The sequence below is a fragment of the Caenorhabditis remanei genome, chromosome V, assembly GCF_010183535.1.
Source record: "Caenorhabditis remanei strain PX506 chromosome V, whole genome shotgun sequence".
NCBI classification, from domain to species: Eukaryota; Metazoa; Nematoda; class Chromadorea; order Rhabditida; family Rhabditidae; genus Caenorhabditis; species Caenorhabditis remanei.
The window spans coordinates 2,625,018-2,638,612 of record NC_071332.1 but is presented as its reverse complement, the minus strand read 5'-3'; positions in this window follow the sequence as shown (position 1 = coordinate 2,638,612).

The window sequence follows — 13,595 nt, the reverse complement described above, 5'->3', positions numbered from 1 at the left end:
GACTCAAAAGTTCAGAGGTATAAAAAGTAAAGATCCAATTCTATTCTAATTATGATCTACTCAACCTTTCCTATTCCCAAAACCCATAAATGTTCTTTTTCTCCCATTTTTTCTCCATTTCCAATCATGCCAGTCGTACTTGAAATTGTACGAAATAAAAAAGAACTACAAGATTATTCTCTTCTTGATGTATACCCTCTTTGGCTTAGTCAGAAATATATAAATGAAGAATAAGATGGATGAAAAATGCATGAGAGGAGGACAGCAAAAAAAATTAAAAATACGCGCGAAACCGGAGTAATTGATGGGCGCCAAAAAAGGTGGAAATAAGAAAAATGAGAATGGGAAATTTGAAAAGGACAAGAATGGATAGGACTCATTAATCGTAAGAAGGAGCTTGCAAAGATTTTAATCGAAATTGGGTAGAAGGATACAAGAACTGAAAGTCATGGAGTCATGGAGTCATGGAGGTTGGTTACAATCCGTACCAGTTATAACTCGTACCAATACAAATTCGGGTAAGCACCTTTTCCAGGACGTCTAAAAAGTTGAACCGCTGCTCATGTTGGATTTCGATTCCATTAGAATGCGATAACATCGTGCGAGAGTTTTTGAACCGGTGACTTTGAGATGTTCCGGGGGGAGGGGTTCAGTTTGGTACCGTGTCCTCAGAAATTTTCATTTCAAGACTTTTTTCAGGAAATTTTTTGAATCCCTTGATGTTTAGCTGACCTCCTTTTGTTTTCTACACTATCTCGACCGCCTAAAGAAACATTTCAAACAAAAAACCATCAAAATCGATTAACAATGGACAAGGTTAACATGTTGCAAACACATAGCCTCATTTCTACCTGTTCAAGATGCTGCATTCTGGCTAATTCCCTATATTTAAACTCCTCAAGACATTCCCTATCCATCTACCGAAGCATCATCAAAATCGATTCATGTAGAGCAAAGTTATGAAGCTCCAAAGTTTGTATGACGTCATCCTGGCACCGTGGCAACTCTCTTAGTCCCCTCTTTTCCAAATTCAAATATCATGAAAATGTTGATGATTGTCTCCAGGCTAGACAGGTGGTCAATGAACTTTTTTATGTCTCTTGGGGGTCACGGTATGTTTTGGAAGACTTCATGATTTTTCCAAAATGTTGGCTCTATGCCAAGACCTATCTTTCCATGTCTCGTAGGAAGTTCACTATCTTTTACATTTTGTTGAAAAAGTGCCAGTCACTTTCCAATAGAAACAAGATTCTCGCGACTTGGCACCGCGCCAAATTTCCAATTTTGCCCAAGACCCCTGTCTTCTGATTCTCTGCCACTTCAGTAGAGCATGCTTCCTCCATTTCAATCCTTTCAGCAGTATCTTCCGTGCGCTTTTTAGACTTGGCACCGTCCCAAATCTCTTCTGAGCGCAGTAGAGCGCACTTTCTCCTCCGATCGTGTGACTTTTCCTACACTCCTGAGCACACCTCATATCGTTAATACCCCTAGGGTCATAAAACATAGAAGAGGGGGATCGTACTCCTCTAGGCTCTCTGAGTTTATGACCCTGTCATCCTATTAATATTCCATTTTTATAGAGGGTAATCGTTTTGGCTCGGTGTTTTATGATGATTTTACGGGGCCCTTCCATAGAACTCCCTGCTAAGTATGAGCAATCTTTGGTGTACCGGATCAGACTCAACCAGATTTAGTGTTACTGATCCCTCTCTTACAAAAAAAGCTTATACACTTTTATCAGGTCGTCAATCCATCCTTTTCGTCTTTTTGCTCAAGGTTATACAAAGTTGATTGAAATGTGTATAGTCTATGTTCAACACATTTCGACAAGATGAGGGCAGAAAGAGAGAGAGAGAGAGACGTCAGAAAAGATAGGGGGCGGAGCTAAGAGTAGATTCTAGATGAGAGAGTCGTGCATTGGCTGGGCGGAATTTCTTGAAATGACGAGGCGGTTAGGAAGGAGAAACAGAGAATAGTTTCGGGCTGTTGGTCAGAGTCAGAAACGTCGTGTAGAGCATTCAGACCGTCAGCAAGACCGTTTGGACCCGTTTAAACCACAAAGACCACCAAGAACGTTTAGACCGCGTGAGCTGTCAGCAAGACCACCCCGACTGCCTCCGACCGTGAGGATCGCCAAGACCGCCAGGATCGAAGCAAAGTAAGGATCGTGGTGAGACATCTAGGATGACGCTAGTTTTTAAGATAGTGTAGTGGTCGAGTGAGCTGGGTGGTCTTAACCTGGGTGGTCCTAACCTGAGTGGTCCCAACCTGGGAGGTCTAGACCATGAAGAGATAAGCGAACGTTCAAAACACAAGATCAAAGTATCAAACAATATGTTCTCTACAAAATTGAGCCAATGGAAGAAAGACAGGAAGAAAGAGCAAGAGGTTTTCAAGAGGATTGAAGGCAATGAAGAATGTGAAACATAGGACAGAAGATAAACATAATCAAAGGATAAGGATCAAAAAGTTAGAGCAAAATCTAGAGCTTAACAATAGATGCGCGGACTAACCTTCGGTGGTTCCGGTTTGTTGTTCTTCTTGCTCATCTTGTCGAGATCTTCACTTGTTGAGAAATCTGAAAAAAAAATATTAGCGATGGAGCACCGTTGCACAGGTAGGGTTACCTTTGTGTGGTGCCTAGGGTAGCTCCGAGCAACGAAGGTGGGATGCACACGTGGATTAGGAACTTGGCGTAGGTGATTCTGAATCCGATTGCTTTGCTGCGAGAACCTGCAAAAACAAGTGCAAATGTAGGAACACGTGTTCTAAACGACAAAAAAAGAAAACAAAAAAGAAAAGAAAAAGAGAAGACGAGAAAAAGGGGAAGCGAGCGGTGTCTAATAGGAGAGTGGGTCGCCGAGTCTCCCCTCGCCGAAGCACAGCACAAGGACGACACAAAAAAGGAAAAGAGAAAGAGAGAGGGACGAAATTTTTTGAGGGGCGGGGTGTAGTAGAACACCCCGAAGAATTGGTTGCATTTAGGAGGGCGTGGCCAAGGTGCATTGCAGAGAGGAGTAGAGGAGTACACTCGCTTCTTGACACCAAATGAGAGAGAGAGAGCAGGAGATTGAGAGAGAGAGAGGTCAATGTGGGGAGCCAGAGAGAAAGGGAGATGATGAGTATGCGGAAAGAGAGAAGAAGAATGGGGTGATGGAAACAGAAGGGGGAGAAGAAGGTGTTGGTTAGATGGCAGATATTATTGAGAGTAAAAGTGTTGGGGGGAGGGGGGCAAAAATGAGACTTCCGTGATGGGATCTTCCGAGATGAGACCTCCCAGAATCGTGTTATCAACCTGTGACCACTCGTGGTTGGTTTGGATGGGACCGTCCGGACCGTCCTAGCGACCTTTCCGACCCAGATCATCCAAGAAAATCGTTCAAGACCTCCGTTCAACAAAACCATCCAAGACCAACGTTCAAAACCGTGATGGGACGATTCAAGACCATCCATGACCGGAATGGGACCATCCAAGATGGAACTAAACAACCAAAACCGCTCAGAATCGTATCGTTTAGATTGAAAACGTCGAGGGGTACAACCTATCCGCAATGGGACCACTCTGTCTGGACTTCCCAGTCTTGCACCGCCCAGTTTACGGAGCTCCCAATTTAGGACCTCCCTCGATGGGACCACCAGAGTTGAGACCGGTTCAGCACGTCAGTGATGGTACCGTCCGCGTTGGGATCACCCATTTTGGGACTGCTATACTGAATCATGGTACTAAGTCCTCAGGACCTCCCAGGCGAGTCTGGACTTCCCGTTATAGAACAAAGTCTTAAAACCGCAAAATCTCTCATCCCTGGGACCACCCATATCTCGGCCACACAGGAGGATAAGACCACCCAGGTTGGGACCACCCGTATCGTTGAACATAGAGAGGAGACTAGTGAGTATAGAAAAAAATTCCTAATCGGAAAAGTTGATAGTGTAGGAAATCTCGTTCGTTGCAAACTGCATTTTAACCTCTACTCTACTGAGTTTAACCACTAGCCCAAGGGAGTTATTACAGTCACAAAAATCAACCCAAATCTCCTACTGCCCCCAAATAGTATATGGTTGCACCAGACTCAAGCAGATTCGCTATTTTATTGACTAGCTCAATCGCAACTCTAGTAGCCCCTTACCACTATTCCATTGTCTGCTACTATAACAGCCATCCCCATCGCTAGCACAGTCTAGAATCTATTCTCTGTTTTGCTCTCTCTCTCCTAACCTCGACCAGCCTCGTCTTTCGAAATAACCAATGCGCCTAGCCTCCACTCTTGGCTCCGCCCCCTATCTACTCATGTCGCTCTCTGCATACGTCTTCCCCTCGTCGAAATGAAACATGTGTTGAACTTGGAGTACACAAATTTCAATCAACATTGTATAACCTTGAACGATGAGCAAAGAGATTGGCTTTCTGGTGAAAGTGTATAAACTTTCATAAGTGTTAGATCGGTTTTTTTGGAAGGGAGGGATTAGGGACACTAAGTGTGGCTCAGAGTCTAATCTGGAACACCAAAAATTGTTCATACTTAACACGGAGTTCTAAAGACGGGCTCCGAAACTTGCAAACTCTCTCTCTACCGTCATAAAACACGGAACCAAAACGATTACCCTCTATAAAAACGGAATATTAATAGGAGGACAGGGTCATAAACTCAGAGAGAGAGAACTCAGAGAGCCCGAAAGAGTACGATCCACTCTTTTATGTTTTATGGCCCTATCTGACAGAGGTGCGCCAAGCCTCGTCTAGGCACCGGAGAGTTCTTTATGACATCAGTTATAGCTATCACAATATGTATACATTTACACATTTTGTGTTTATAACAATTCCGTCCCCTCAGGTGCAGTCTGCTAACATAAACAGCGATTTTCGAAAATCTTTTAATGATAGCGGAGACGTAAAACAAATCACTTTCTCTGACCAAAGAGAAAAGGTAATTAGCGCCCGCGCGTCAGCGCCGGGAGATGTTATGATATGATAAGACTTTCGATTTGGACGCGAGAGAACGGTTTTGGGACATTGACTAAAGTTCTAAGGATGCCGAATTAGTTTTGAAATTTGGAAAAGTTAACCGAGTTAGGAAATGAGATTTATAGAAGAGATAAGGTTGCTGGGAAGGTAAAGGAGAAGAATTGAAGAACGTTCTTAACACAACAATTTCTCTGACATGTGGAAACAGGAGAAAGGAAGGGATGAAAGTGAAGATAGACTTTTTTGACCACCCAGGGATGATAGGGATTCTTTACGATAAAACCGGCTAGAAAAAGATAACCGTCAGCTTAATAACTTAACCTGCTTATTATGGGCAGCTCCTTGGTTTCAGAGCTTTGGATTTCAGTTCATTTCGGTACCTGACCAAAGTTTCGAGCTGTTTCAGAATCCCTACATTTCCAGCTCTCCAGTCATGTCAATTTCATGCGGGGCACTTTTATCGTGCTCCTCAGCCGAGCAAAACACAAAACAGCTCAACACTTTGTCATAACAACACCATGTGACCCCTCCCTTCCCATCCAATAGACGAGTGTACCCATACCAACTTAGTAAAATGAATAAGTTACTTTACACTTTTGAATCTATCACAACGCATTCGGAAACAAAAAAAACGGACGAGAGAACTGAAAGAGGAGGGGGAGAATAGAAAGCGATGACAACAAGAAGAGAAAGGGGGAATGGGGGACGGGGTTTGTTGCAAGTTATGAACTATGCTTGGGGATTTGGAATTGTGGGATATGACCTCTAATAGAATGGCATCACACCTCTGTTGGAGTTGGGTGAAGGGAAGTAGTGGAAGTAAACTACTGATCAGGAGATTCTGGAATTTACTTTAAAAATTGGTAGTAGGTACCTAATTGTGCTAATTAGTAAGATAATCTTAGTAATTGTCAGGAAAAGTTTTTGAAAGTAAAGATATAAGACGGTTGAAATTTCAAAAGTTCAGATAATTGAAGAAAAATTTCAAAAATTCAAGCATTTTTGGACCACTCCAATAATACTGTTTTCTTTTCTTTCCCGTGTTTATGCCGCTAGAAAACAGAATATAAAACAGATTTATTCAAAATCCAACAACTTCCTTTTTATCCTAACAAACCACATATTTAAGTGAAAAAGATGGAGCAGATTTATTGAAATATAAAAAATGGACAGAAAAAATAAATATCGACTGGGCAGATTTTCCAAGTTACAAATTCTGGACCAACATTGAGGGGCAGATTTTCCAAGTTTAAAATTCTGGACCAATATTGAAAATCTGAAAAAAAGAAAAATTTTCACGTGAAGTTTATTTTGGAGCAGATTTTTCAATTTGAAAAATCTGGACAGAAAAAATAAATTTTGTTATTTTTGCCGTGAGTTCCAACTCATCCGTTGTTCGTGGTTTTAGGGCAGAAATTGAAAAGTGAAAATTCTGGATCGGGCGGTATATTAAGAAGGTGAAAAAAAATAAGAATTCTGAAATTTGAAATATCTCATTCAACACCGAGTTGCAAATATTATTTATTTTTCGATAAAGGAGGAAAAATAAAATTCTGAATACGCTGAAACCAACCTAAACACTACCAACAAAATTTTCCGAAAAATACCAATTAGAGCGCTTCAATTTCTAATTTCGAACTTGTATAGCCGGTGCAAAGCATACTTGTCAAAAATCGGGCCGGCCCGGCTCGGCCCGTCGGCCCGGCCCGGCCCGGCCCGGCCCGGCCCGGGCCGCCACGGGCCGGGCCGGGCCGGGCCGAAATTTCTCTCGGCCCGGCCCGGCCCGGTCGGCCCGGATTCAAAAATGGGTACCCATTTTTACCAATTTTTTTTTGAAATTTTTCGAAAAAAAACAGTAAAAATGCTTAAATTATCATTACATATTCACATTTTGATTCAATTTTAAATGTTTATTCGAAAACTATACTTTTTTCAAAAAATTTCCAAAAAAAATTCAAAAACTCAAAATGTTTTGAAAAAATGTTTCAAAACGGGCCGAGCGGGCCGGGCCGGGCCACGGGCCGGGCCGGGCCGGGCCGGGCCGTGACAAGTATGGTGCAAAGTGAGCAAATTCTGGTTGTTTTAATGTTCAATTAAAAAAATCTACGTCGACAATCAAAAGTTCGCGTGTCAAAAACAACATTTTCGCACACGTGGAACTTCGAAATTTCGTTAGTTTTTCTTTTTGGTTCCAAATTTGCTCACTTCGCATCGGCTGTGTTGATGATTTGAAACCGAACAATACTCAAACGTAACAAAAGTAGAAAATTTCTGTTATATTTATTCGGTTTCAATTTTTTAGGTTGGTTTCAGCGTATTCAGAATTTTATTTTTCCTCCTTTATCAAAAAATTAGTAATATTTGCAACTCGGTGTTGAATGAGATATTTCAAATTTCAGAATTCTTATTTTTTTTCACCTTCTTAATATACCGCCCGATCCAGAATTTTCACTTTTCAATTTCTGCCCTAAAACCACGAACAACGGATGAGTTGGAACTCACGGCAAAAATAACAAAATTTATTTTTTCTGTCCAGATTTTTCAAATTGAAAAATCTGCTCCAAAATAAACTTCACGTGAAAATTTTTCTTTTTTTCAGATTTTCAATATTGGTCCAGAATTTTAAACTTGGAAAATCTGCCCCTCAATGTTGGTCCAGAATTTGTAACTTGGAAAATCTGCCCAGTCGATATTTATTTTTTCTGTCCATTTTTTATATTTCAATAAATCTGCTCCATCTTTTTTAAGTCTGACAACATTTATTATCATGATTCTTAAAAGGTTGGCATAAATCTGCTCTAATTTGGAAATTGCAGCAGTAATTAATGATTTTTTACGAATCAAGTAGATTTTCTGAATTTTTCAATTCCAGAACCATAATTTAAACCTATTTTGAAAATTTAAAAGTATCACTGCTTAAAAAAACAGATATTTCTTAATTTCACACTTTCAAGTAGTAAAATCGAAACTTTTGAAATATCAAGCGTCTTATATGGTAAGTGATCAGTTTGGAAATTAGGAAAAGTCGAGATAAGATTATACCAAAATAACTGGATTTTCAGATATCTCCGCTGAAAATTGTTTTGATTTTTGAAATCAGCACATTATAAAGTATCTACACTCCAATTTTCAAAAAAATCCTAGCCCTAGTTTTTATGGTACGGATTTCACTTTTAACAGAAAGAAAACTCATTTTCGCCAAAAATCCCAATTTTGCAATTTATTACACCATACACTATTTCAAGCATGAGAATTTCATTTTTGCAATTAGAATTTGCACAGTGCTTACAGGAAGGGAGATATAGCTAGTCAAAGTTTGGATTTTAGGCCATTTCGAAATTCCTTCTCCCCTCTCCCCCTTGTCCCACTTGTTGTGCAAGGGGAACACACACTTGGTAGAGGTATAACTCGTTCCGTGTGAAAGTTATAAGGATTTTGACTTCAGAAATGGGATATTTAGGGTTGAATTAGTCTAAACGGGCATTTTCAGCGAAATTTAGTTTTTGGACCTCCTGGTGTTCAGAACTTTAGAGAATATGTGCAGAGGTATAAATAGGAAAGAATTTGTAATAATCGGAATCAATCTGTCTTAAAGGACTTATGCACTAAGTTTCAGAAAGTTCCAGGGGCTAAGGTATTCTGTACGTATCCCACTTTTTAGGTACGCGGGGAGGTTTTGATTTGATGTTCTTGGGGAAGCAACCTACAAAAGGTTCAAAAATTCTAGGAATTAGAATCCTTGAACACCTAAAGAACCCATCTCAATGTTCTATTCCCCCTGTTTTAAAAACCTAACCGAACAAATCCGGGCTCGTCTAATCTCCGCCCTCAAAAAAACCGAATATGTGTTCCAATATTCTTTGCAGCTGTTGACAAACAAGAGTTCAAGAACTCTTCTGACCAAAACAACACTCGCTTCTCTTTTGCTTTCCCCCCGATGAACGTGTGTGTCTCATTGTCTGAAACTCTTCTCCAAACCAGCACTACCTCAAGCTAGGGGTACTGGAAAAGTTTAGAGAGTTAGAGAAGGATACAAGAAACATATGCACGAATAGATGAACAGACACAGAGAGGCAGAGGGTGGGGAAGACACGGCGACTCGGCGTCCGTCTCTCTCTGGCACTTCTCGAGAGATCTATCATGCATTCGGAGAGAAGAAAAAAAACGGACGAGAGAAGAGAAAGGGGGAGGGGGAGAATAGAAAGCGATGACAACAAGAAGAGAAAGGGGGACGGGGTTTGTTGTAGGTTAAGAACTATGGTTGAGAATTGGAATTGTGGGACATGACCTCTAATAGAAGGGCATCACACCTCTGCTGGAGTTGGGTGAAGGGAAGTAGTGATAAGGAAACTACTTATCACGAAAAAAAAATAGGGACTGGGTACCTTTAATTGTGTTAATTAGTTGGAAAATCTCAGTCATAAATCTTAGAGATTGTCAGCCATACTTTTTGAAAGTAGAAATATGATTGCTCATTAGTTTGAAAAAATGAGAAATTTTCGAGCCCAGATAAGATTAGACCTAAAATATCTAGATTTTCAGATACTTTTGCTGAAAATCGTTTTGATTTTTGAAATCAGCACATTCTAAAGTACCTACACACCGATTTTCAGAAAAATCCGTCCCCTAGTTTTTATGGTACAAATTTCAGTTGTAACGAGAGAACTCATTCTGATCGAGATATCTAAATTTGCTATAAATTTCACCATATACTATTTCAAGCATGAGGATTTCATTTCTGCAATCAGAATTTGCATAGCGCTTACAGGAAGGGAGATATAGCTCTCTGAAGTTTAAATTTTAGGCCATTTCGAAATTCCCCCATCCCCCTTTCCTCCTCTCACTTTTTTTTGAAGGGGAACACAGCACTTGGAAGAGATATAACTCGTTCCGTGTGAAAGTTATAAGGATTTTGATTTCAGAAATGGGATAATTAGGGTCGAATTAGTCTAAATAGGTATTTTCAGCAAAAATTAATTTTTGGAATTTTTGGTGTTTGGGACTTTAGACTTGAAAAATAAAATTTGCAAAAACCTTAATGATGAATATTTGGAATCAGTGTGTGTTTTAAAGAACCTATGTCCTAAGATTCAGAACTTGAGATATTGGGTACGGATTCCACTTTTTGGGTACACGGGGAGGTCCAAATTCGTACAAGAAGAGGTCTTGATTGGATTTTCTAAGGGAAGCAACCTAAAAAAGGTTCAAAAATTCTAGGAATTAGGATCCTTGAAAACCTAAAGAACCCATCTCAATTTGAACCAAACGAACAAATCCTTGCTCTTTTTATTCCTACCTCAAAAAAAAGCCCAATAGGCGTTCCACTATTCTTTGCAGCTGTTTACAAACAAGAGTTCAAGAACTCTTCTGACCAGAACAACACTTCGCTTTTTTTTTTGCTTTCCCCCCGATGAACGTATGTGTCTCACCGTCTGAAACTCTTCTCCAAACCAGCACTACCTCAAGTTGGGGGTACTGGAAAAGTTTAGAGAGTTAGAGAAGGATACAAGAAACATATGCACGAATAGATATGAACAGACACAGAGAAGCACAGAAGACACGTCTCCTCTCTGCCTTCTCGCCCTTCCAGACGGCGCCCGGCGCCTCATTGATTGGAGGGCATGCTGAGTGTGTATGTATGTGTCTCTCTCCAACCTCTGCTAGTTAGATTAAGGGGATGAAGAAGACGAAGAAGGGGAGACGGGGAGGGTGGTGGGGACGGGGAAGATTGAAAAATGAAAAAAAGATGGAGCATATGTTTTTGGTGCTGAGGGGGAGGGGGGACTGTAAAAATGTAAAAATGCTTTTATTCAATTAGGATGGAGAAGGGTTAGGGTTGTTTTGGTGTGGCGGTAGAGGAGTACGGTAGAGGGAGTACGGTAGAAATTGTTATTGAGACTTGGAAAACAAGATTTTGGATGCTGGGATTGAAAAGTCGAGGGGTTTGAAGGCGGAATTCAAAATTCAGGTTTTCAGAAATTTGAATATTGCATAGCATGTGCGCTCTAGTGATAAAACTCATATTTTTTGAAATTTATGTGGATTTTCAGCATTTTTCGTGATTTAAAAAAAAGTTGAAGTTTTTGGAGCTGTTTTTATTTCAAAACTTGTGAAAATGCACACGCGCTCTATTGAGAAAACCCGATTTTTTTTTCGGTGATTCGAGTAGTTGAAGCCGAAAAATTGGCAATTTTTGATATTTGAAAGTCGACAGGACTTATTTACCAAGTTTAGCAGTAAAGCGTATAAGCTACCCTGACGAGCAGCAAACGCACTCTATTGACAATGAAAAAGAATTAACTTGTTTCGTGGTCTGCGTCTCTCAATTTCACACCCACCATTTTTCAGGGTTTCGATGGAGCGCGTTTGCATCATCTTAAGATTGTTGGCATGGAGAGGAACCTATTAGCCCGACAAGCTTCTTACAACCGAGCTCTACCGAAACCGAAGAAAATTGTGTGGGAAATTGAGAGACTCTGAGAAAAAGAGGCATTTCTCAAGGACATTTCGGTGCAGTGCTGTTGCAAGGACTGCGCCGAGCTAATAATTTTGAAATCTTTTCTTAAAATCGGATAATTGTTGGAAATAAAAAGTTAAACAATTACTCAAAATCCGAAGCTTTAATGATGTGATTTCAACTCTCAAGTCTCAAAAACCAACAAATTTCCATTTTCAAAAAATTTTAGAAACCAAAACCTATAATTACATATCTCACATCATTTTCCAAGCCCAATACCAAGAATTTCTCCTTCTTACCTTCGCATTTACTTCGTGGGTGGTCCCGCCGCGAAATGACTAGTGAGGAGTACTGATAGTGAGAGACAACCGAAACGAATAGACATTCTTCATGTATCTTATCAATCGTTTTTTCTAATTATCAAAACGAAAAAAAAACCGCAATTCTTCTTTTCAATACCCCATTTCTTTTTTATTTCTCACTCCCACTTTTTAATAAGGTAGCCCCCCCCTCTAATACAACGAATTGGGGGGACGACGAATTAATCATCAAGCACAAGGGGGTGCTCCCCTTTTATATATATATATATATATTCGTATGCTTTTTGGAAAAAAGAAGAGAAGCGAGAAGAGAGAAATGTTTTGTTAGGGCAGATGGGGGACGACAGGAGAAAAAAACGGTTTGAAGGAAAAGAAAAGAGAGAACTTTTTTGGGCTCAGGAAAAGAAAATATACAATATCTTTGGCATGCTGGAAATGTTGAAACTATAAATTAAGGGGATCAGAGTACATGACACATAGAAGGAACTATAATCAAAGAAAAAGAGACGCAGGGTAGTCAGACAGTCTAGCTTCTCTGGGCGCTCTCTCTCCGTAAGGTATCTTCAAAGCTGCGAATCTCATAATCCTGCAAGGCTATCAAAAAAAGTGTCAACAACAAAAATGTTGAGTAAGTCTAGAGGTTCATTATTTTGGTTGGCCACCAGAGATGTTGGGAAGTGAAAATTTTCTTATCCGGAAGTCGGAAGTCGGAAGTGATTTTTCTTATCAGGAAATCGGAAGTCGGAAGTCGGTATTAGATTTTTCGCAAAGATTCAAAAACTCCTAGAAAAAGTTCATAAAATTCGCGAAAATCAGTGGAAAATTAGTTTTTGGCTGAAGAAAAGCCTATTTTCTGTCCTTTTAGACCATTTTTCCATGTATTTCTGCGAAATTTACTTTTCCGAAATTTCACCGTTATGTAATGACAGAAATCGGAAGTAAAATTCCTTATCCGGAAGTCGGAAGTCGGAAGTCGGAAGTGAAATTTCTTATCCGGAAGTCGGAAGTCGGGAGTCGGAATTCCCAACAACACTGTTGGCCACTCTTCGATAGCTCCGCCTACTTTTCAGATCTGGACCTTTAAAGATGGAATGGTAATAAGTTAAAGGGACGATGAGCCCGTGTCTGAGAGAGGAACCACAATCGTATTAACAGGACAGTCGAGAATTCTGAAGGCATCTTCCATCTAGGGGGTCTCGCGCGTCCCAACTAGTCATAAATGGTCAGAAATGCATCAATTTTTATGGAACTTTGGAAATCGTGTCTCGTCAAGACAAAAATTGACCGATTTTCAGACCCTCTACAGCCCTAGAGTGTAAAGTGATAAGTTCTAAGTGAATTCATTGTATTTTTTTTAGCTAAAAACAACGAGAAAACCACAATCAGAGCAAGATAAACGACGAGTGTCAAGATAAAACCCTATAACTTGCTTGCACGCGGGAGAACATCCAAAAACAGAGATTCTTCCCAACACTAAACGGCTAAAATGCACTAAAAACACAATGAAACTAAAAAAGGGGAGAAAAACCAAAGAAAAAGGATAAATATACAAAAAAAAGAGCCCCGAACGTCTCCATTTTTTGTAGCGAGATTGACAAAGCAGCGACGAGAAATGCGCGCGTATAGGGTAGGTCAACGCGGCAACACAGTGGCACACGGAGGTGAGTCTAGAAAATCAAGACTTGTTCAGAAGAGCTCATGATGCTAGCCGTACAAGATGAATACGTTCTTACGATTTCCTTTTCTTTATTTGCACAGTAAATGTGATTCATAACTTAAATTTTGAGTTAATAACTTATTAGTTTTGTAACAACACCAGCTCCCCCTTAGATGTTTTAAACCTTTAAATTAATAA